The sequence below is a fragment of the Herpailurus yagouaroundi genome, unplaced genomic scaffold (genome assembly GCF_014898765.1).
Source record: "Herpailurus yagouaroundi ecotype Mexico unplaced genomic scaffold, PumYag 186, whole genome shotgun sequence".
NCBI lineage: Eukaryota > Metazoa > Chordata > Mammalia > Carnivora > Felidae > Herpailurus > Herpailurus yagouaroundi.
Genome location: NW_024412417.1, coordinates 25860397 through 25882682, shown reverse-complemented (window position 1 = coordinate 25882682; position 22286 = coordinate 25860397).

Genomic DNA, 22286 nt, shown 5'->3' with positions numbered 1-22286 from the left:
AAAGTGTAAAATAACCAGGTCATCTGTTTTCTGGTTCCTGTTTCCTGGAATCCTGCAGATTCCCCAGAAATGGGGGATCTGCAACTCTGGTGTTCTATCTTAAAATAACAAGTAAGTTTCATCTTACATGACAATTCATTCTATCAGTACTGATTGCCTGGAGTGCTGTGCTGAGCAGGTTGTTAAGCGCAGGTAAAAGATCACCATTCCTGATAAGGGAAGTCTCTCATGGGTCCAGTAGTAAGAGGTCGCTGCACTTCTGTCAATATTTATGGACCCAGAGCCCAGGTCTGCCATTTACAGGCTGAATGAACTTCGGTGATTCACTTAACCTCTCAAAATATGCTTTCTCATATCTAAAACAAGGAGGCCAACTAAAATGGTGATTTCCAAATCATGGCCCCAGTCTAGAGGAGGACTCAGATTCACACAGGGACCAGGTCTCAGATAAAGATTCCCTTGGCTTGCCCAGAACATGTTAGTCAGAGTTTCTTCAGAGCCAGGAAACTTTCATTTTAAACAAAGATCATGAATGGTATTGATTCTCCACCAGATTTGACAACCACTGGGTTAGATGAGCTATGGAGTTTTTTTCAGCTCTAAAATCACTTTCCAATTAAAGTCTAGAAAAAAAATAGCAAAAGTATAACTGAGTTAGGTAGGTAGTCATATGAAATACATCTAGTGGAGAAATTCCTGTGGAATTCCAAAGAACACAGCAAGAGTTGCAAATAGGAGTCAAGACTGAGGCAGATCCCCCTGCCTAATCCTTTGTGAGGACAGGAGAGTGGTTTCCACTGGAGCCTCTTTGCCCCACAGAGTCAGAATATGCCTCTGATTTGTTGATAACAGTTAAACACATCACATTTTTTTATGTTTGAAGTCAAAAGGGAACAAAGAACTGAAAACTATTATCCTTGAAAGCTGTTTTCCATAGAAGAAATAACATAAGAAGGGAACATTAAGTAAGATGCCAAGGTAGAAGGTTCACCTTGATTATCTCATTCAAGATCTAGCAATCAGATAAAAAAAAATAGTTTTTGGTAAGATTTAGTGATGGTTTAGTGATGGTAAGATTTAATGAGGGTATGAAAAATGCTGAAGGGAACACTTCTATCCCATTTAATAATAGGAGTGAGGATTCTGACAGAATCTCCATTAGCAATTCCTTTTTAAGGTAACTGAATTTCTTGATTAAACATGCATTTCTAAATCATATTGACGTTTTAAGACAGAAACAAATAATGGTGCCAATTCTCTTGGGCACAGGGAAAAAAAAATTCCTTTTTCTTTCCTACCAACACCACCACATAGCCTATTTTATTTTTTTCCTTTCTTGGTGCACAGAAAGAACCTCATGGTTCAGAAACTGCCTGACTCTAGACATTGCGACTCAACCGCTTATAAAACTTGGTGTAGACACTAATTTTAGGTAATGAAATAATTTTCTCTGTTGATTTGGGCAGCTCACAGCTATATAAGGTTGAGTACACATATGTGCCCCTCTGAGGATGTGTATATGTGTATGCTTGAGAGCTGAGGGGCAGCAGGGTATGGGAGGAACGTGTTTTCTCAGACTAAACCAGGCTTGGCAAACTATACCTCCAAATCTGGCACACTGTTTTTGTAAATAAAGTTTTATTAGAACACAGCCATACTCCTTCTTTATATGGTGCCCATGGCTGCTTTCATGTTGCAGTGGCAGAGCCGAGTAGTTGTGGCAGATATCCTATGGCCCACAAAGCCAAAATATTTATCATCTAGTCCTTCACAGAAAACATTTACCTACCACTCAAATACAAATCCCATAATCTAATCAGCATCTTATGCAAAAAGAGAATTCCATGAACATAGCAGCCTGCAGATGACGAATGCATTACAAATAAGGATGGGGGTAAGCAAGACACCCCTAGATGTATGAGAGTGTCTAGTGCACGGGTGAGTTCCTCAAAGCCCCTGGCTCTATTAAGAGCATTGAATATCTGAAAAGCTCTTTCTCTGCTCATAAAAGGGGGGGGGGAAAGACCAGCTCCTTGACTTTAAACAAGAAGTTTCAATGTATTTATAATTTAGTTGAAGTTCTGTTCCTTCTTTTTCCCCATCCCTATTCCCCACCACCCTCTAATAAGTTTGCTTCGCAGGAAGGGACTATAGAGTAAAACCTTGAGAGATTAGTAGCCAACAGCGAGTCAGGACTTTTGTTTTTTATTTCCCAAGTCATCTCCTTGTAGACATAAGCCATAAAAAAGCATCTGGGATATCCTCAATGAGAAAATTAAGAAAATTCACTTTAGAGGAAGGTTTCAAAACAAAAGCTCATTTATTTTATTTTAAAAATGAATTTTAGTCCCTAATTTTTCCTATTTGCCTCAATTAGGATTACATTTTTTCATTAAAAAATGAAATTTGAAAATCTGTATGTACTATAAAGTCTACTTATATAGCATTACATTGTTCTGATTCAAATACAAAAAACAAACAAACAAATAAATGAATAAAAGCAATACTATACAAAAGGGTGGAACTGTGCTTCAAAGTCCAGCCATGTGGCTTCTTATGGAAGTATAATGAGTTAAAGACGAAATTCCTTTTCTAGTTTGCATACATCTTGCAAAGATTCTGCCCAGTAAAATGGTAATTGGAGTCTATTTTACGATAAATATTGTAATTTTTAATCCTAATATTGTAAGCTATAAAATGTCTTCCATTTCCCTAACATATGTTTTTTGTCCTGTTGCTCAGTCCAATAGACAGAAAATAAAATAAACACCTTAATGAACAAAATACCAATCCTCCTGAGATGCTGTGCCTATCTTATGGACATAACATGGACCAGGGATTTTGAGGATTCTCCCCAGAGAGTAAAAACCTGCCTCACTTCTCAACCCAGTGTGGTCTGCAGAAGTATTCAGACTGGTTGGTTGCTAAACTGCTGCAAACTCCCGGTAACTTGCTATTTGCAATTATAAGTGTATTTGTGAAGTGCAAGTGGGTTAATTTTCCCCCTTTGAGCTGATAGTAAAGCACTCCAAGATGGCTGGGAAGTTAGGGTGGAGTCCTTTTAGATTCTGGGAGGCTGATCACGAAAATATGGCTCTCCGTTGGTCTTTTTTGTTAATTGCAAAAACATGAGGAGGAACTCCTGTTAAGGAATCATATTAGAAACAAGCTATTTTGAAGAATTCTCCCTAGTGATTACAGACATGTCCTGAGGAGAACTGAGACTTTGGAGGAAAGGCTATTCAGGCATTGGGTGTTTAAGTGTTTGCTTATCTCCAACTTGCCTGGTCAATGTGTGCACTTTTTAAATGACCATTTATTTCTTTTGTCAATGCAAACATCCTGACTGTTATACATTCCAGTGAGGGAGAAATTCTACAGAGGTCTGGATAAACTCATCACAGCTGTTCTACCATCTGACAACCTGATGGTCATGGGGGACCTCCATGCACATGTTGGCAGTAGTGCCCAAATGAAGAAAATTATTGAACCACAGAGGATTAGTTTCTTCCTGCATGGTGAGCAGACGGAGCAAAAACTTGTAATCACACACAGCAGTTTCAATCATAAAAGTTAGAAGAAAAATATCATGGATATGCCACAAGTCAAAAATAATGGCTGCTCACCCATTCTGCCATTATTTTACAGCAGAATGCCAAGAGGTTAGCAATTGGAATGGGTCTAAGACCATCACCCAATAAGCTTCAAATCCTGAGAGAAGAAGGGTGGTTGTCTACTCCCATGAGATTGATATCTGAATAAACTCAATTCATAGAGCATGAGGATACCTGCAAGGATTTTTGTTAAGGACAGTAGAAGAACCATCATAGAATAGAAGACTCCCTTTGGCAAACCTAACATAAATCATGTTATGCTGTCATTTGCCTATAAATACACCAAACTTCAAACTGTAGTATTTTTCATTCTACAGCATTGCTTTTCATGGTTTCCCAACTCTGAAATATGGTAATCCCCAACTCATTACCCACACAAAATACAACTGCTGAATCTTGACAATGTTTGAATCTCAACTCAGGTGTCACTCACTCTTTAAAATTTGCTCTTCTCATACTGACTTGAAATAATCTCTTTTTCCTCAGAAATCTGTAGCACATTCTTGGCAAATGCCAGGGACTTAAAAATACTTATTTTGTTATAGATAATCACGTATATGTTTTAACTGACCTATAAGATTTTTTGCCTTCTTTAGTATAGAGAATGTAATATATTCATTTTTGCTTCCAGCAGCAAAGGTCTTTTATACAGTAAGTTCTCAAGAGTTATTGAATAAAAGGTCCTTTGGCTTGGATCTGAAACTGATTTGGACATCATATTGTGCTTTCTTTGATTACCTGATTTTTAGATATTTAGAGGACCAGTGACCAGAGTATCTATATAGTGGTATTCAAAGATTTCAGCTCTGAATTGTCAAGGAAAAATATTGGCTATATAGAGTCTCCATGGTAAAAGCTGGTGGTAAATTCATGCCATGCCTCTTTTCAAACATTGGCTTTCTAAAATACCATGAATTACCTCTCTCTTATCATTTGTGTTGAGAAACAGTTATTTTTATAATGTGAAATTAATATTTAATGATACTCTTTTCCTGGTTTGCTAGTTCATATTGTCCACTTTTCCCAATGCTCCTTTTTTCTTAGATGAAGCCACATCTATCTATCCATTAAAAAATTGAAGTATTTAAACCTCTAAAATGATAATAATCAAGAATAGTAGGAATTCACTTCATAAAAAGGGAAAACTCAAAGCCTAAGATAAGTTCGTGATAATAGTAAATGTAAGAAAAATGATAATGCATGAAATGAAATAGGGAGTTCTATGACATCATAACAGGGGTTTAGCCTAGGCTTACAGTGTGAATGGTTAATGAACCTTCTCCAAGTTTCTCCTTCACTGACAATATATATATATATATTGTCTTCCCATGGAAGGTTCTTTGTAAGTTCACTTATAAAGGTCATATAAAGTGTTTTGATCTAACTAGAGATAAATTTTATGTAAAAATAAGGTAAACTCACAGAAATGTGCTTAAACTAAGCCATCTTTGGAGCAGGTCAAAGTCAGGTGCTTAAAAAAAAATGGAACTAAATTTTCAAATCATTAAAACCTGCTCCCTCCATTTGTTCTTTCTTCTGTGCCTGTTTGAGACAATAAGACTTGTTTGCTTTTTAATGTTTCATATGAGATTTAAAGGAACGTGGCTTTCTCTCTTCCAAAGGTATGGAGAGCTTGGATGACTGCTAAAATAAACAGTACCCATTATGTGGCAAGGTCGTAGCATGCTTTTTTTTCTTGGAGCCAAGATTTCAAAGGATAAATTTACTTTAACCTTTGAAGATCTGCGATCTTGACTTTATTAAACTCTCAATATTATATTTTGCTCTGTGGGGTCAACGTGATTACCTATTGGGAGAGAGGGGAAAAAAGGCATGGCCACCTTTAGAAAACTCCTAAGTCACAAGACTTATTTTTCACTGGATTGTTAAGAACTTTTCCTTCTCAAGCAAAAGATACAAAGAATCTTTGGGGGAATGTGGGTTATTCTCCAGAGAGAAGGGAGCAGTCATCCCTGGTGAGGCTCTGCGCTCAAAAATCGCGTCCCCACACCACATCTTGCTCCCATTACTGCTCTCTTCAACTTATGCTGACAGCCAAAGTTCAGGGGTTGCTTTGCTTCCCTTGTAGTTGATGTTAGTTCAACATTTGACTCTAAAGGTGGAGCAAGCACAGAAATTAGTGCACAAGAATAGAAGAAGAACCTTGGCAGCCAAGAATAACATATGTTTTACACTTGGGGCAAGCACATAAATTAAAAATGGAGAAAGTGGGCAAAAGTGAGATAATTGGCTAATATAAATACCTGTCAAACCTGACTTTCTCACAGAGATTCTGAGCTGAGAAACAAATAAAATTGCTCACCACCCCTAACCCACACTCTATGCCTTTAAGAAAACCTCAGGGTCCTTTTATGAGTTTTGGCTCAAGGAATCTGGCATATAAGTGGGAAGGGATTAAGGACAAGGTTTCCTTAACTATTTTAAGCCAAAAACTTGTGTCTAAGAAGAACTCCAAAAACAGTATCTCTACTTATTTGGAAATAACTGTAGGAAGTTGACGAGACCCTAGAAAGCATGAGCAATTATCTTTCCTTCTTTTGGGGCCCCACAGTTGAATGTGCTACCTGTATTTTATGGATCAGTTTGAGTCGACAACAGTAAATGGTGATAAGATTATGATTAGTTGAGGAGTTTAAGTTCACTTTATGATTGACGCTTAAAATGGAACTGAATAATTAGATGCGGCAAGCAGAGTTTTGATAAATCTATATTCAGTGTTGAAAATGGGTCAAGAGGCTGTATCTGATCTTATCGTCATCAGCACACTTTGAAAATTTTTGTGCTGAATTCTTAGGTGTTGTTGGAAAGCTTGTTTAATCTTTACTTCATTTAGATAGTATAATATACACAGGGTTAAGGGCTAAGCTTCTTTTCTAATTAGACATAGAAAATATGTATTAGGTTTAGGAAAATTATTTCCTCCTCAGATAAGGAACTTATTTTTTTGCATGGTTATAGATTCCAAAACAGCAGAGGTAAGTAAACTGCTCTACATAAAGGGAAACAGAAATGTGATGGTGAAGGTCAGTATTTTGAAAATAAAAGACTGTTGGAAAGAGAAAAGACCAAAGTATATGGCAGTGACTGGGCCCTGCAAAAAAAGTAAAATAAAAGTGTACACCTAAAACTAATATTACATTGTATGTTAACTAAGAATTTAAATTAACATTAAAAATAATAATAATAAAAAATAAGACCAGTGAGAAACTTCCAGAATCACTGGAAATAAAAACCCATTTAATAGGGATGTATAATGGAACATCTCAACCTTCTGTAATAAGTGAGACACATGAAGCCCCTACTACAAATCCCTATGTGAATGCAGAGACAGTTGGAGAGCTCAACAGCAAGAGTTGAGATAAGCCTGAATTAGAGAGTTCAATGGGTAGAGGGTACAGGAAATAGGAATTCTGGGTCACATTAGTTCCCAGGATTTCAAAGAAATCCTGTGTTTTATTTTCCTATTCCAAATGGGATAGGAGTTTTAATTGAATTTTATGTAAATCTAAGGTACTGAGGTCACCTCAGTTCATACTTGGGTTGTTTGAAGTAAGGTGCTTCGGTTTTTCTCCCTTAGTTGTCGTGGAACCATTCAAGAGATCTCAGTCATTATGGATATAGGACACATCCAATTTGGTCATTATAGAATCTACACTTAAGTAGCATAAGAGCTCATCAAAATAAATGAGGTTAATACAATAATCAGAAGATCTGTTCAAATCATCTTCATACACTTCATAATTAGCCACAGTTTGGCACTGAAATATTAAAGTAAACTTGGGATATCTTTTATGTATTCCACCTTATCCCGAAGAACATGCTTTCCTAAAGGTTTTCATGTTATTTTGAAATTATTTTAAATGTGCTAAAAAAAAATTGGGCTATCCTAAGTAAATAAATAAAATAAAATTTAGGGGCATTTGGGTGGTTCAATTGGTTAAGCATCTGACACTTGATTTGGGCTCAGGTCATGATCTCCCCCCCGTCATGAGATTGAGCCTTGCTTTGTGCTCTGCACTAAGATTCTGTCTTCCTCTGCCCCTCTCCCCTATTCATGCTCTCTTTCCCTAAAAGAAATAAAATTAAATAAAATATTAAAGTAGAATGTGTGAGCAATTTTAGCAAACCCTCAGGAATGTCTTTTTCTCCCTGGGGGACAGAAGATCCGGCAACAATATACCTGTGATCCACCACATAACTTCATAAGGATATTTCCAAGAGGATAGTACCTAGAACTACCTGGTTTCCTTCATGTTCCCTCTATGAGAGGACTTTCAAAGGAGTTCTAGAAAATACCTAATCCTGACAATGCTCTCATTAGTAACAAACTCAAGAGATTATAAGGACCTTTTCTTACAGCTTGGTAAAAATTTGGTCTGATTTAAATCGGCCAAAAGCAGTATAAAATAGCCAGAAAATTAAGTCACATTCAGAGAATTAAAGAGTATCAGAGATATTTTTTGAAATCTTTATTTTCAATCCATCCTTCCTCAAATTAGCTCATGTCTCATAGCCACAAGTGAGGCAAAGAAAACAGCTATAAAAAAAGAAACAAAGAACTCCCCTAATTGTACAAAAATAATTATACATTTAGGTTTATTTTTACCATATTAATTACATTACTAAATAGAGCAACACATACTTTAAGGGATGACATACGTAAGAATGAAAATGTGTCTTGGGCATTTAATTTGAAAACAGTCTTAAGTTATTTCCAAACCAGAGCCAAGATGAATATTTTTTTCAGGATTTGGGGGATGATCTAAGGTTTGACTTGACATGGTCCTTTGTGTTGCTTATCAATTAAACACACTCGTAAGGCACAACTTTTTTCATGATAACTATCATAATTATAATTAAATTTTTATGTAATTAGGAGTTAATTTATTTAATGACAATCCCCAAAGCTGTAGGATCTATGAGCAAAAAATATAAATAGGAGGCACCTGGTTGGCTCAGTCAGTAGAGCATGTGACTCTTGATTTCAGGGTTGTGAGTTCGAGCCCCACATTGGCTATAGAGATTGCTTGAAGACAAAATCTTGAAAACACAAAACAAAACATACTGGGGCACATGGGTGGCTCAGTTGGTTAAGTGTTTCACTTTGGCTCAGGTCATGATATCTTGGTTCATGGATTCAAGCCCCACGTCAGGCTCTGTGCTGACAGCCTCAGATCCTGGAGCCTGCTTTGAATTCTGTGTTTCCCTCTCTCTGACCCTCCCCTGCTCACACTCTGTCTCTCTCTCTGTCTCTCTCTCTCTCTCCCAAGAATAAATAAATATTAAAGAAAATTTTTGAAAAAAGAAAAAGAAAACATAAATATATGTTGAATGAATGAATGAATGAATGAAGTCTTGAATGAGCCTTTATTCTTTTATTTTAAAGTATTTTAAAACCAAAGACAAGAATTTCTAATTTATTAGACTTATTATTTTGTTATTTATTAATTTAGTAAATAGAAATTAAATCATGAAGAAAACAAATATAATTCTAAAGATGAAGTTAAATTCAGTGTTTATTTAATTGCTATATACATAAAGTTAAGGGTTTTGTCTGTTTACTTGATAATTTTTTATTCATCAAAACTAGTCATTCTTTCAGATCATTTGGCTCATGGACCATTGTGTTTTTTCAAGTATTCCAAACCTGACACTGTTCTGAACCTCACTGGTTTTTTCAGTGAGTATCTACCATTATACATGAAACATTCCTTAACGGTAACTACCAAATTACTTTAAATTATTTTCCTTGCCAAAAAAAGATATCTTAGTGTACACATTATAAAGTACTTTTCTTGTAAAACATGTAATTAATATTTAATTCCTAGAAATTATCATCAATTACAAAGCCATTTCTTTACACAGTATTTGTTTTGCTAAATACAGTAATGACTTTGAATTTAATTACTGTACTTTGCTATCAAATACTAAGTACTTCCACAAATGACTTGTGAAGGTGCCACTTTTTTTTTGCAACTGGAAAATATAATTAGTAATGTGAAAAGGAATTTGTTTTTATCTCCATGATTTTATATTTCAGATAAAGGGAGTTTCAAATAGCATAATTCATAGAATTATAAAAATTTACAGTTCTGTAATAATTTTGTGAAAATTGCTTTTAACCATAAATTTCTATTACTTCCTAGAACATGGCTATAAATACTCTAATACCTGTTTTTTGGTTTTTTTTTGCAAAATAAATTATAATATTTATATAATCATTTTAAATACAGTGTGTTCTTCATAAACATCTTTTTTTCAGGAATTTTTCAAGGACAATAGTGCATTCAATGTATGTTACAGAAATACTAAAATCGTTTTTACCTGACTTTATCAAACATTATACCACAACAGCAAAAAAACAAAGGCTTTGGATGAAGAAGCAGTGTGGTTTTTGTACCTGAGTAACATCATTGCATCCTGTAGCAAATTTTACCATTTTGTTCAGTAATTACCTTTAAATCTATAATAGGTTTATGTTGCTGCATTGTCTACTAAAAACAGTTGCAGGGAAACTCAATCCATAATAACGTTTTTTTTGACAATTATAACCTTAAAACCACAAGAGATATTTTAAAAATTAAAAGTACATTTAGACTGACAAGTGTATCAATGAAATACTTTAAGAATTAGATGACTTAAAATTTTCTCTAAGGAAGTTGGGATGGAAATATGAGTTCAAAGAGAAAAAGAACAACGTAAAATATTTGTTTAAAAAGAGCTCTTTAATGTGACATCTAAAAACGTATAACAGTGGATATCAATTGGCCATGGTATTTAGATTCTATGGGTTATCTTTTAAAGTATGGTCTAGCCATTTTATTTGAGGGTGTCAATATTATGACATTTTGGAAACTGCAGCTTTTGCAACTATTTAAACTGAAGATGAACAACTTTAGATGCCAATTTAGAAATGTGTAAGAAGAGTTCCATTTAATATATATAAATATTCCCTCATTTAGTAGATGGAACTAAATCCATTTTGTCCCCATTGAGGGTGGATTAGACTTAGTGCTTGATTCAAAAGAATAAAGTATAGAAAGGGAAAAATAACAACTTTACAGTGCAGAAACCTGACAAAAACTATCTCAACCAATTGGTGAACATTAATATTACCAGCATTGTCATAAGGATATCATGATTTGATATGTACCCCATGATTTGATATGATGAGGAGGGCATCTCACACTGTGATCTTCTTTCTAAAACCCTATAATCCCAAGCTAATCATGAAAAAAAATTTTAATTAGAGTTTTACAGAATACTTACCCATTTTTCCTCAATACTATCAAGGTCATGAAAAATAGAAAAGACCGAGAAACTGTCTTAGGCTGAAGGAAACTGGGGAGACTTGAAAACTAAATGCAATCAGCAAGTCTGGATGGTATCCTAGCACAAAAAAGAGGACATTAATGGAAAAATAGGTAAAATCCAGATAGAATCTGGGGTTTAGTTTATTTAAATGTTTAAGAAATTCAAAGGTATTAGAAACTCTTTAAAGGACACAAAGGCAAAAAGTTTAAAGATAATTGATTACATAAAATGTCTTACAGATATGCAAATAGATATGAGGGTTTTTTATTACTCAAACATGGCTTTTAATAGAGACACTTTGGAAATAGGTTAAATACCTACCAATATTGTAATGAGTAAGTAAATGTTGGTAAAATTGGATAATGAGTACTACACATCAGTTAGCAAGAATGAAATAGACTTGCATCACAACAGAATTAAATCTAGAAAATAAGGAAGTTGTCAAATGATATGTACAGTGTGATGCTGTTTATTTGAAGTTAAAACATACCTAAAACAATTCTGTGATTTGTGTGTGTGTGTGGATGCACCTATATTTAAGAAAAAAAATACATACATGGCAATATTACACATCTACTTGGAGTTAGTGGTGAATTCTCAGTAGGGAGGAAAGAGAATACAATTAGGGAGAAGTGTACAAAGGGTTCTAATTTGATATATAATATTTTGTTTATTTTTAAGTAATCAAATATGACAAAGTGTTAAAATATGCTATGATTATAGTATGATTTACATGATTCTAAGTAACTTCAGTTTTTAAAACATAAAACTATAGAAATAAATAAATAAGAGTTCAAGTGAGCTTCAAAGATGAGTCTAATAGGGAGTTACTAACCGTAAATCCCCAGGACTAGGTAGTACTTTAAAGTTCAAGTGATAGGCTGGAGTGACCAAACTCGGCATCCATCAGGTAGCTGGCCTTTAGCCATGTCTAGAACAGGAATAGGAATGCAGTTTTACGGATGGTGGCAATGGACTTGATGAGAAAGAATTTCAGTCCAAGAACAACCAGGGCCCAAGGGATTCACACATAAGCACACACAACCAAAATCTAGCTGTTAGGACTGAGGCTCATGACTAAGACCAAGACAGCAAAAGGTAGGAATTAAAACCAAGTTCAATGGTTTGGCTAAGGGAGTACTTCCTTAGTATTATCCAAAGCAGATATTGCTAACATGTTACTTTCGTCAAGTTGCTTATCCTTACAGTGTCTAAACTCTTCTGTCTATAAAATGGAGATACAAATAATGCCTACTTTGTGGAGGTTATAAGTATTGGATGAATTATTATTTGTTAGGTGTTAGAACAATGCCTGGTACCTAGTGAAGTGTGATATAAGTGCTTATAAAATAAAAATAAATATCATCATGTCTAATAGAAGTACTTTTCTCTAGCAATGTTGATGCATTCTACTCAAATAAATTAATTGTCTCATTTGGCAGGAACAACATGATCCTATGCCAAAGCTTGAGTTGCCCTACACAGACTTTTCTCTAAAAAATCCAGAATGTATCTCACTTGTGTGTGTTGACAAGCACTGAAAAATGAAAAGCTCTTTTTTTTCTTGTCTTTCATGGCAACGCTTATTGACCTGTATGTTCTGGATAAGCGTGGTGCTAATAAGGACTGCAGCAGAAAAGGGTGAAAGTTTCAGAAGAGGCAGGTGTCATTTGCATTTCATCAAGATATAAGCACTTCAGGTTTTACATAAAAATGGAACCACCTATTAATATAATAGAGCAGCTGGTTTAAAGAAATATATATATATATATATATATTTTTTTTTCTTCCACCATAGAACGGTTTGAAACAACTTCTGTCTGCAAAAGTATTGTGAATGCTATATTACATATGATCTGGCCAAAATACAAATGCTGTTTTTTTTTCCTTAAATTTGGAAGAGTTCCATTAGTAGCATTATTGCCTAAAACGTCACTAAAAAAAGTATTTCTCTTCCCTACATCAAACAGAAACCTATCGGCTCAGAAAATGTTCGAGTTTATTAAGTAATCTATCGTTCTGTGATTGAGACTTTATGCATACTTTCACGTAGTAGAATGCCTCTAGCCTTTCATGTACATAGCATGTCAGAAATATGTAAAACCTGTCTCCTGAGATATTCAGAGAACATTGAGACATTTTTAATACTGTTGAATAATGGTAGAGTTTGAATTCACTAATGTCATTGAAGGAAATCTAATGAAATAATGCATTACTTAGAACATATCATTGTTTTGTCTCTTTTTTATCACGATATCATGTAATGTGGATGCAGATGCCACTGCTGGTCAGTTACAGCTTTCACATACAGCACAAATCCATAGCTGAGAGCATCAGGAAATGAGAGTATTTGTTTCTGCAAGGTTGCACTAAGAAAGCCTGCCTTGGATGGGAGTTAAATAGATATGTCACAGGAGTCACAGAAAACAGCTGTGTCTAAAATTTTAGAAAACCACTTTGCTTAATGTAGTACATAGAATTATTTAATTTTTATTATTACAATGATGAAGTGCTGAGGAGTAGATTAAATTATTAGATGATTGCTCTCATCTTGCTGTTAGGGAGAGAAGAAGAGAGAAATAAGCCTTGGTACAAAGTCCTATTTTGATTATTTGCAATAATCAAATAACAATAGTGCTTATTCAGTAAGTCTATTACTCATCACCTAATCTGCACTAATCGCTGAATTGATTAACAAGTGACTCATCATCAAACCAACAATCAATTTAATCTGATCAACTTACTCTTTTCACCAAAGAAACTTTCATGAATATTATGTATACAACATCACAACACATGGAGCACAGGAAAAGAATATACCTTTATACCCAGGCTGATAGTGAATATGTATCAAGTTGAACTGGATGAAATTGCCAGATGTGTAGGTCAAAAACAACCAAATATCAGCAACCTTAGTTGTTGGTTCAATCTACTAATTATGGGTTTTAAACAGAAATTATCAGTTTTGCCTTCCAAATGTTTTAAAATATGTAGTTGTGCACTGGAAATAAGAAATTTGAATATTGATGAATAAAATAGAATGATTTATCAACAGAAGACATAATCTGGTATGACCTTTCTAGAAAAAAACCCATTACCCAAAAGAAAGGAAGATTATATGTAAATCAAAACCGTAGATTGTTCTTTCATTTTTGTTACAATTGACCTATACTTGACTAAAAAATCATGTTTAAGTTATAACTCTGCAAAGTAAAAGGAAAATAAGCCAAAAAGTGTCCCCAAAAGGCAAGAAAGATAACTAAGAATATGCAAAATATAACTGATATATATTTTTTCTTATGGCAAAATTTATCTCTTATTTCACTAATAGAAATCTATTTGCATTATAAGACTCACATTGTATATTTTATGTGAATCTAATTAATATTGTACCCACTCCCTGCTATGGAAATGCACATGACCTGGGGTTGACCACCCAGGGTTCTCCAATAACCCTGACCAGTGGAAGTGCATTGGTGATGGGCATGCTACAGACATTAGATTACTTTGATATAAAGCCTCTTTGAAAGAGTATCTCCTTTTGGCTGGGATAGCAGGCTATAGGTACAATGTTAGTGTGAACCTGCTGGTGGTGAGAAATCTATTGAGGAAACCACTTTGCCTGAGAGTAAAGCCAATAAGAAAATGAGAGCCCAGATAGAAGGTAGTCTTGGGATGACGTGAGGATAAAGTAGGGGCCAGAGTGCTTTCCTTAATAGGGGATCCTCATGTGTGAGGTATTGGATGAAAGGTGAGGCCGTATCAAGTGTCTCAAGCATTAAGACATGGGGTGGGAAAGAAGGAAATAGAATCTTGAAATTGACTGTGGACAAGGATGCTGAGAAAACACCTGGGTGGGGATCAAAGATGAAGTTGACCTACATTATGATTTTTCTCAGACCAGCCCTGCTTATGCAGCTCACAGGCATTTGCCTGAAAAATATTTATAATCTGAGCTGTCATGGCTTAAGCATGTTCTACAGGGAAGTAAGAGAAACAGTCAGAAAAGCCTGGGGTGTAACTATCAGAAATAGACTGATCATTCTTAACCAAAGGCTTTGAGCTTTATGTCTACAGTTTCTATATCTTAATGGTTGAACTGGACATGATGCATCTATCCTTTCAGTATTTAGCTGAATTACATTTCTAATATGTAATGTTGATAGAGTTGGAATGGTTGATTCAATGTCAACCATGTCCTAGACTTAGTAGTTAAGATGGGAATGTAAAAAATAAACATTAGGCATTGTAAAAAGCAACTGGAATTACAAATTGAAGGAGAGCATGAACATCAGGTAGAAAAAGACTTGACTGTGAAAACAGTCTTACAAAATTACCTTTCAAAATTAGACTCTGAAATTTTTCAGTATGGTGGCCACTGTCATAGTGACAGTACATGCCTAATGGTTAAAACTTTAATGTTGGGACCAAGCTGACCTGTCCAGGGTCAGCTCTGTCATTTGATATATTGGGCAAGTTACTCAATCTCTCTGAATCTATTTCCATGTCCAAATAGTGAAGCTAGTGATACAAACCTTAGAGGGTTGTGTTGAGAACTGAATGAAATAACAAATATAAAGTGCTTAGCTTTAGAAAGGACTCAATGCACTGTGGCTATGACTTTTACCACAGAATTAGAGACACATGAAGATAATACATGATGTAATTTTTGCCTTTATACAATCCTATGTATATTTAATGCAGAAAGTTGTTTCAACATCTTTAGAGATCAGTCGCCCATGATCATAAGTTAGTTAGTATTCAACTTCTCTGAAATCAAGAAATTCTTCCATATGTCAACCAACATTCTTACTAAAATCTAAACATTCCTTTAAGTTTTGTCTTTTCAGAGGGGGAAAAAACTAGTTACTTTCAGTTTGATATATTTAAGCATCGTTACCATTTGCTCCCTTCTCTCTTCAGGTTAAGCAGCCTTGATTTTTAAAAATATTCTTTTAGCTGCCATATCTTTTTGTTTTGTCATTGTTATTACAAAGCCTGTGATGGTGAACCAAATTGTAATGATGCTTTTCTGTCCCCAAGGTCTAGACAGTTGGCCTGTCACTTACTGATGGTTACTAAAGTTGAGGGAATATATTCTAATGGCATCCATAATAGTTTTGTGAAGTCAGTGCAATAGAAGTAGTAAATATGTACATTTACCCATTTCTTCTGTTCAGAAGAAGCAGCTGTCACAAAACCATAACTGATGAACCAAGTTCCCATCAATAATTAAGGTTTGTGTTAGAAGAAAAAAATATTTGGGCATTAGAGAAAACAGCTAATCAGAGAACACAAGATCAGGGAAAAAATACAAATTTTTAAAATTATTATAAAAGGAAAGCTTTAAGCTTTATCCAATTGAACCACAATGCCATAATGCTCAATCAGAAATTGAGCTAAGTACACCCTTCAGACTACCCATGCCTGATTCAGCAAACACTGAAAAATTTATTGATGGCTCTTCTTGGCTTTGGTTCTCCCTTCCCTGTGACAGAGATTCTATTAATGGAAATTGCACATAAGTTTTCTTGACTTTCTTTCTACAGATTTATTCCTATGTCAGCAGGTAAGAATGGCAACTTCTTTTGAATCAAAAACAGCACTAAGAAAGTATCATTGCCTTTTCCTTAGATTCTACTGGAATTAGTGTACTGCTACTTTAAAAATTCAGTGCCTAAGAATGAGGCAGTAACTTCTGTCTGGTGGACTAACAAGAATCATGATGTAGGCATATTGTTGGCAATTAGTGCCATGGGGCTTGGTGAGATTATCTGGGAAGTGAGTGTAGGTAGAGAAGAAGTTCCTAGGCCTGAATTGTGACTGTTAACAGGTTGGGAAGGCAAGGAAGAATCAACAGGACTGAGAAGGAACTGCTAGGGAGGCAGGAAGAGCCAAGAGAGAATGGTGTCCCAGAAGCCAAGTGAAGAACCCATTTCATGACAGAGAGAATATCGAATGCTGGAAAATTGAGTAAGATGCAGAAAATGGGGGTGTAAGACATCTATATCCTCATTTTCAGTAGTAGGAAGTGAATAGATACTACCTAAAATAACAAGCTTAAACAGCAGTAGTATATACATGTGATTTAGAAATCTGAGGTTAATGCCAAAAGAAATAGATCAAGGTGCTGAAAAGAGTTGCCTCTAGGGAGTGAGGAGGCTTAGGCAGGGGTTGCTGTTTTTATAAGCTGGATGGAATTTGTGGACTCTTTAAATAATGTGCCTACACAACTCTGATTTTTTAAAATGTTAATTAGAAAAAAAAAAGACTAATGGGGCGCCTGGGTGGGTCAGCTGGTTAAGCATCAGATTTCAGCTCAGGTCATGGTCTCTCATTCGTGGGTTCAAACCCTGCATCCGGCTCTGTGCTGACAGCTCAGAGCCTGGAGCCTGCTTCAGATTCTGTGTCTCCCTCTCTCTTCCCCTCCCCTGCTCACACTCTGTCTCTCTCCCCCCCCCCCCCCCCCCAAATAATAAACATTAAAAAAAAAAAAACCTCATGATCTAGCCAATGTATCTTCTGGTTTTGGTTAAGCCTGAGGGAGGCAAGTATGTTTGGAGATATATCTATAGATACATATCTATAAATATATCTATATTTATATGTATCTATAGATATATATATTAATATGGAGAAATGGTACACGACTCTTCACTGCCATTCTTCTGATAGCATTGGGAAGCACACTGAGTGATAGCTAGGAGAGGGTATTATTTTCAGGCAGCTTTGGCAAAGGATACCCTTAGCTTATCATCACTACAATTTCTCCATTCCAGAACCTTACAAGTTATGGAATAAATCTTTAGTTGTCAACCCTTGAATATCCTCCTTCCTCCATCCTGGGCCTAATCTCTTGGATTCTTAAGCTCTGGCAGGGCAAGAAGGGAGTTGGAAAGGTTATTAAATGTGAAATTCAGGCACAAAAAGTACACAGATATAATCACCTGAATTGGATGAAAAGGTGGAGAGTGAGACCCAGAAACAAATGAAAAGCCTCTGTTCCAAGGTCAAGGTTGACCTGGCAGTAGGAGTGACTAAAGACTATGTATGATGGTGTTCAAATGGTGTTTCTTAATCCCAGCATGCGTCAGGTAAAAAAAAAAAAAAAAAAAAAAAAAAAAGTCCAGAAGTGAATGGGATGAGAGGGTCTATTTAAGCCTGCAGATGGTAGTTAAACAACACTATATCCAGGGTGAGTTTGGCAGTGCTTGACAATGCTGGCCTCGATGTTTCAGGAAGGGCAAGACCAGAATCTAAGCCAGGATTAGAGTAAAGCCAAAACTAGATCTCAGGCTGCTTTGAGGTTCATTATCTCATTTTCTGCGTCGAACAATCAGTCTCACTGGTATGGCCCAGACCTGCTTGTGAATCACTGAGATAAAATGACTGGATACTCTATTTGACATTGACGGCTGGTTCAAACAACACGCCCACGTGTGGGAGCTTGGATTCTTTAGCCTTTCATTTGATCTGGAGGCAGCTGCCATCAGGGTTGTGATTGATTTCCCCGATTTTATTGTCCTTTTTGATTAATTCTTTATGTCTCCATCTCTACCATATAATCCTTTGCCTTTTTAGAACCTAGGCCACCATAGTCATTGGTGTGTTTTAGTTCTTAGTAAATGGTAAAGCCCTGTGCAACTTTGAGGGATACCTTTGCTATAAATCACGAGATGGCCTCCATCTTCCCCAAGCTACACAGAGTTGGAAAAATACTTCATAACTTTGCATTTCTTCTTGCATTTGAATTTGGAGGAGCAGAGTCATCAGTAATTGCGTATCAGAATGAGTGTCTAAAAAACATTTGATGCCATAAAATACGATTCTACTTATCTGGACATTGCAGATTCAGTGGTGAGGCAAATAAAACTTTCTCATCCCTAACCAATGCCATAGTATAAGATCATAAAAGCAGTTTGTGCTAAAACCAGTTCAGTACCAAGCACATTACTGAAGCAGAAGAGATAATACTGCCTTTCAGCTGTGCTGTGAAAGATGGTATTTTGAACAGTAAAGGGATAATAAAAAACCATTATTATTACAACTACTACTCACTATTGAAGGAAAGTTGCTGTGGTTTTTAGAAGTTTAAAAAGAGAAGTGTGTATTATTTACATTAAAGTTTCAGTATGACCTTTCTGACAGTGCAGTATGATGTGTGAAAATTTCCATGAATTATCAAAGGAGGTTGTGAAGTCTCTTTTCTTTTCTTTTTTCTTTTCTTTTCTTTTCTTTTCTTTTCTTTTCTTTTCTTTTCTTTTCTTTTCTTTTCTCTTCTTTTCTTTCCTCTTTTCTTTCTTTCTCTCCTTCCTTCCTTCCTTCCTTCCTTCCTTCCTTCCTTCCTTCTTTCTTTTTTCATAGTATCATGGCTAGAATAGTTGTGGATGGGTGTGGGTTCCAGAGGTCATGTCTGTTTTACTAGTTTATGTAATGAATGAGAGAGAAGTTTCCTCTCTGATTTTTGGAACTTACCTCTTATCTTCTCCAAGCTTTATGTAGAAAAAAAAAAATAAGGTGATTGAGGAATAGCCTTCATCTGAAAAACAAATATAATGAAAACTGATAAAATAAGTAGGTGTGGTTAAGAAACTATACATGAACTTCCCAGTAGAATATCTGATACTCTGTGTATGCTCAGTAAATGTACCTTTTCATGTTTTTGTCTTTGTGGGAAGGCAATTGAATGCTACATTCAAGAGCATGGAATTTGGAATCGAACCGGCAGGCGTCAATTCCATTTCTTGCTCCACCCCTTACTGTGTGCCACTGAGCAAGTTACACAATTTTCTTAAGCCCAAATAACCACAAACTCAAAATGGAAGTAATAATCTCTGACGGAGTTGTGAGTGGATTAAAATGAGAACATTTCTGTAAAGCACTTTGTGTACTATTTAGGATATGATGAACACTCATTAAATGATACCTACTTTATTGTTCTCATTTAAGAAAGATTCATTTTCTGTAGGATTGTAACTTCTGATATGTCACTGTGAGAGCATGCTTGTGGGGATATTTTTTAGGTCGGGCACCACCAAGAATCAGTAGGGAGAAATTCAAGCTTTTGTGTTTTGTACTCTTCAAAGTCGCTTGAAATTTATCCCCAAAGAAACCATGTTCATAAGAGCATAAGTGTTCCAGGCACAAGTTATGAGGTTTCATGATCTGGTTTCCAAACTTACTTTCATAATGTTCCAGGTGTGTGATTCTGGGCAAATTTCTTGATCTTTATGTACCTCATATTTCTCATGTGTAAAATGGGATAATACTAGTAATGCTGTAAGTAGATTGGAAGTATTACCTAAGATGAACTTTGAAAAGAACTTAGCACAGTGCCTGGCACAAGGTTGTGTAACCTGTTATAATTACTGGCTGACATGATTTCATTCTCGGGAGCTGCTGTCTTGGAGAGCCTTTCAAAAAGTGTAATTGTTAGGGTTTTTTAAAAGATGGTTAAAAATAGCACATATTTTTCCTCTCAAACTGCTACTGTCATAAAGTATGTTACGTGTTTTTTTAGATCGTCACATTTTAAACTTATATTTCTATATCCTTTCTTCTGTTGCACGTCACTTTACTTTTGACTCTCAGCAACTGCAAACTGAAACTGTCTCCATGTGAAGTTTACCCTCTAATCAAAGTGCCAATTCTCTTCAAAAATCCTCTGTGTGCGAAGTTTAGAATCAAAAAAGACTGGAACCCTTTCTGCCTTCTAGATAGTAAAGGAGCATGCTTCAAAAATACTCTTTAAAAGACAATATTGAGATTTACATTATCAAAAATTCAAAGATGCTCTTTTCAAAAGCCAAAACCACCGAGCCTCAGGCCAGTCGTGGTGAGAAGCAGCCAGCAGAGCTGGCCAGGGTGTTACCACGGAGGAGCTGGAGGAGGAATCGCCCCCAAGCGATGGTAGCTCTCAGAAGGGGGCCTGCCCGTCACAATTTAAGCTCTTTGAAGCTGTATTTCCTTCAAGCAATGAGAAGTCTTTGTGGTGATGGGAAACATACATTTATAATTATAGAAGAACATAGCCTACGCTACACATGGTAGAAAAGAATGCAAGGGTTCGAAGGGAAGTCTCGACACACACACAGCCTTACTCAGGCAGTGTCTTTCCTGAAACGTTGGGTATTTCAGTTTGTATCTGGTTGAAATGGCCAGGAGGCAGCATTCCTGCACAGCCTATTCCCTTTCCAGCACCCCATTGGCCCTGGCCCAACCATGCCAGGATGTGTGCTCTCTGTAAACCCAGTTGCGGAGATAAAATGTATAAAAGTCATGAAATGATTTCAAAATGACGTAACTGTATTCACCTATACAGCCTTCAAGAAAGTGAGCAAACTGTAATTGAATGATGCCTATAATATTTTTTTGACTCCTCTAAGTAAAGCTTGAGCTGATTAGCCCATTCTACCTGAATCATTAGTTTTTACTATAGAATCATTAGTTTTTACTGTAGTTTTTACTAACATCTCAAGTTTACACATTCAAACATCCTAGGATATAGAATAAGAGATATTCATGTTTGATTGATGGGAGGAAAAGTAAAACAAAATAAGCAGAAGCACCAGAATAAATGATACCCAAAAATGTATCAAAACATCAAACTAGCTTATATTTCTATATTCCTATATAGTAATCATTATAAATAATTTTTTATTTTGGAAACTCAGTGGGGAATGTATAAAAAGATAAAGTAAATAATAAAAAGTATAGGGAAAGCTTCCACAGTAGACTTTAAATATAAAATCAATGAAAAAAGAACCCCACAACTTATCCCCCAGTGGAAAGACTGAAGAGGAGAAGAAAAAATCCCCCCCAAATTCTTGAGGAGTTTTCTACTGGATGCCATGTTGTGGATAAACTACTAGAGACATAATGTAAGCCGAAAGTCAGCCCCAATCTATTCAACGACAAAAACAGAACCCTACAATTTTATCCTAATAATTGCTCATCAGTACACAATACGGTATAAAAGGAAAAATGTAGGCCTTGGAGTCCGTGAGAATTGAGATGTGCATTCTGGATTATTACTCCCTAGCTTCATGAATTTTAGCAACTACCCAGCCTTCTTGAGCTTTGTAAACTCCTATGTACATACTGAATATAAGAGGTAACACAAAGTATAGGAGAGGTTAAAATATGATGATCCACATAACAAGAGCCTAGCTCAAGTACTAGAATATAATTGGCTCTTCAATGTTAGTACTTTTTTTAAAATGTTGATTTATTTTTGAGAGAGAGAGAGAGAGAAAGAGAGAGAGACAGGGTGAACAGAGAGGAGCAGAGAGAGAGGGAGACACAGAATCGGAAGCAGGCTTCAAGCTCTGAGCTGTC